Here is a 4278-nt window from a genome sequence, read left to right as displayed (position 1 = left end):
ATGTAAAAAAAATGACCGAGGTCCGGACCTCGGTGACCTCATAGCTGGCTACGGCCATGCCAGTGGGTTGGGGTATTGCATTTTTATCATTAAAACACTTAAAATGTAAACAAAATAAGCCACACTCTGATTAATATATTTTTTGTTTTATTGTCAAAAGTACTACTTACTTAGATGACAAAAGGTCTAGCAGGTCCAAACCTGGACTAAATCAAATATACTGTAAAACAGTTCTGAACAATGACCATACCAAATGAGAAAAACTTTGGTCTGTACATTAATAAACACAAACTAAATGTCAGTTTTTGCTAAATGCCCATAGACGGGTCTTTGCATGTGCAAATGTGCTGATCAGGTCTTTAAAGTCCAGTTTTTTGGCCAACTGACTTTCTACAGAGAGTATGGCAAGGCTGTTCAGTCTATCCTGGGACATTGTTGATCTTAAATAGTTCTTTACAAGTTTAAGTTTACTGAAAGCACGTTCCCCTCCAGCAACAGTCACTGGGAGTGTACAAAAGATCCTCAAGCCAATGCAAACTTCTCCAAAAATGCTTTCTAGCTGCATTTTGTATATGGCATTCAGCAGCTCCAGTGGTGAATGAGTATTTGGAAATGTGTCTCCATGAATTGCTTTTAAATGAAGCATTTCGTTTTCAAATTCTGCTGTAAGGTCTTTGTTGTATTTTTTTATTAGAGTCTGACACGAAATCTTCATCTGATCTTCTGTCATGTCAGTAATCTTGAGAAAAGCTGCAAATGTGTCACATACAGATGCTGTGGTCTGAAACCTTGTTGTCAAGCTACTTATAATAGAATCCAGTGCCACATAAAATATGTTATGTTTGAATGCTTGTTCTGCATTTTCTTCAGATGTATCCCCTTCTGTCTCATCATACATCCTTTTTCTTCTCTTCTTTCTTTTATCTTCACCTTTGAACTGAGTTGGGATCTCCATTGCCTGAGCAACCAGTGTGGCCTCACCAAGCAGGCTGTCCCATTCATTGCGAAGTGCTTGCATTTCCTCTTTTAAACTTGCGATGTTTGCAGCCTCCACATCCAGTGAAATATTTCCTGCTTGAAGAATAATATTTCGATTCTCAATGCACTGCAGAATCTTTACCCACACAGTGAGGAGAAGAACTGCATCAAACTTTGAAAAATAATCTTTAAGACCATTTGCCTCATATTTTGCCTCATTGGTCAGATTGCAGTTGGCAATTACGCTGTCTAATGCTTCAATAATTGAAGGCAAATGAGTTGCCACAACTCGAACAGCCGCAATACGAGCACTCCAACGAGTCTCTGACAGACGATGAAGAGAGCAACCAGTTTTGTCTTTCAAAATTGCCCATCGTTCTGGACTGGCGCTGAAAAATGTGTACAGACAATTAATACATCCAAAAAAGGTAGAAACCTGAGGACAGGACTGCGCAGCATGTACTCCCACCAGATTGAGAGTGTGGGATGCACAAGGACTGTATGTTGCAACTGGGTTTTGTTGTAAAATCTGAGCCTGAACACCTTTAACTTTGCCTGACATATTCGCACCATTGTCATACCCTTGCCCTCGACAGTCTTCCAATGGTACGGCGCTGTCTTTCAACATGTCTAGGATCATTTGTGAAATTTCCTTACCTGACTTTTTATTAAAGTCTTTGAACTGGAGGAATCTTTCTGTTATCTCCCAAACACCACTGTTTTTGTCTTGATGCACATATCTTAGTAGTAGCACATTTTGCTCTGTGTGAGATATGTCAGGTGTAGAGTCACAGATCACTGAGTAATAAATTGCCTCTTCTCTTTCTGCAAGAATGCTGTTCAGAACTTTTTTGCCACATAGTTCAATGAACTCATTCTGTGTTTCAGGACTAAGGTAATGAGTTAGCCGTGATCCCTTCTTCTTTTCTCTTACTTTTTCAAGATGCTCATGTAAAATGGGGTCATAATGTTCTAACAACTCAAGAGTGCCAAGAAAATTTCCATTATGGACATTGTCTAGTTCCAGGGTTTTGCCTCTGAATGCAAGATTTCTTGAAGCCAAATGAATGGTCACATCCAAAAGCCTCTCCAATAATAATGTGTTCTTCTCAATTTCTGTCAGTATTTGTCGTTCAACGTGACTATCCACACCTCCTGCTGCCAATATGGAGTGCTGAAGACTTTTCCATTTCAAATAGCACTGCTTATGGGGGGCATGTGTCTCATGTTTTGGAAACTTTTCATACATTTTTTTCCATCTGATGTTTGCTGTTTTAAGCCCATCTTTGCTATTTAGTGCACTTTTTGATGGTGCTTTCTGCTCATGAGAGAAGAGCAGACATGGGATGCAGTATAGAGCTTTTGCACTTTCACTATATATAAGCCAATCTCTTCTGATTTTCTCACGGCCATTAGCGGACTTTGCATACTGAAGGTAAGTTGGGAATGGTTTGCCCTCCATATCTTTAGGTGTGATATTTCCAATACCAGGTTTTGCTCCACCTTCACTGGCTAGCATTTGAACAATAGTTTTCCTGTGCTTATCAGTAAGAGTTGTTGGCCATAATCCTGGGTCCTCTGACAATCCCTCACCAGTATCCCTAAGTCTCTCATTCTCTTCTCTTTCCTCTTCAGCTCTGTCCTCCTGCTCCTGACTCCCTTCATCACATTCTTCACTTTCCCTCTCATCACTTATATGAATATCAACCTCATCTTCTATTTCTGCCTCTGCTACAAGAGGAAATAATTACAGTTTAAAGTTTAAATGTGTACAATAACAATGTACCCATTTTGCTTATTTCCTCTTATAACACTTAATTAATAATTACTAAGTGTTAAAACAGGCAATTCCGCTAAAAGCTCACCTTGTCTCACTGCCACATTCACCTCACTGTCACTGCTTTCACCTGGCCATGATGAGGGGCCTGCTGCTGCAGCAGGGTCTGAAACTGAAATATATGGCTTCAACTGGTTGCTAAAATATCCTTTATTGTCACAATACCTTTTTTTAAAGTGTAGGCTAAGTACAAGTTAATTGATGATTATTTGTCTGTTTAAAATAAATGCAGACTATAGAATTACAGGGTACACTAACCGCCAAACTAGACATTCAGTCAGTTACGTTTTAAAATAAGTCATTTTCAATCATTAAGATGTGCATTAAACTGAGAACAATCCTGTACTTTAATGTAAGCGCGTGCACAAGCTAATTTGCATAACAATGCGGTAAAATAGGCGCTAACGATCTGTGTTTTCGCGGGTGTTAGATTTTGACAACGGAGGGAAATATGCAACTGGGACAACTGCAGCTGAAGAGGAGACAAGCTGCGCCGCTGCCTGGAGTGGCAGTGTGTTGAGCTCCCAGCTCCGCCTCCGTCTGCTTCTCACTCCCTGTTATTTACCCAGAAACATTGTTTGCTCGCTATGTAGGGTGTGATACTATAAAGTATTGGTATATTATTCAAATAGAGTACGAACATAAATGTATGCTATTCTACCTGGAGTAGATATGTATGTTAAAACAACAATTGTCAATGCTCGATGATGCATTTGGAGCTCACCTTTCTTTTCAAAAAACTGAGTGAGCAACTGCTTGCCCTCATTTGCCTTTCTCTCTTTAATCTTATTTTCTTTTCGTTTTTGAGCCCCTGATTTTCCTTTCTTAAGGAAAGACATCCCCTGTAGTTCCTAACACGGCTCACTCCAACTCCTGTCTCATCAACTGATTCACCGCGGGTCCGCAGCAGAAGCACCTGACCTGCGGGTCGTACCATTTACATTGATTCGAGAGGGGTGGTGGGGCCCTGCACAGCATGAAAATGACTTTTTTTTATACCAAACCAGTGCCTGACTTCAAGTTTAGTTTTGCACAGGAACTTTTTTATTTGTACATTAATGCTATACAAATGTTAGTGCATTTATATGCATGTATAGAAAACTGACTTCTAAGGGCCCCCCCCCTGCCTCGGGCCCTGGGTACTCGGTACCCTTTACCCCCCCAGTCCGACGCCCCTGGTTGATGCTAGAGGTCAGAGGAGAATGGGCCGACTGATTCAAGCTGATAGGAGAGCTACTTTGACTGAAATAACCACTCGTTACAACCGAGGTATGCAGCAAAGCATTTGTGAAGCCACAAAACGCACAACCTTGAGGCGGATGGGCTACAACAGCAGAAGACCCCACCAGGTACCACTCATCTCCACTACAAATAGGAAAAAGAGGCTACAATTTGCAAGAGCTCACCAAAACTGGACAGTTGAAGACTGGAAAAATGTTGCCTGGTCTGATAAGTCTCGATTT

Source organism: Rhinichthys klamathensis, unplaced genomic scaffold, assembly GCF_029890125.1.
Source record: "Rhinichthys klamathensis goyatoka isolate OS25496 unplaced genomic scaffold, OSU_Roscu_1.1 h1tg000178l_1, whole genome shotgun sequence".
NCBI classification, from domain to species: Eukaryota; Metazoa; Chordata; class Actinopteri; order Cypriniformes; family Leuciscidae; genus Rhinichthys; species Rhinichthys klamathensis.
Note: the sequence above shows the minus strand (reverse complement) of the source record.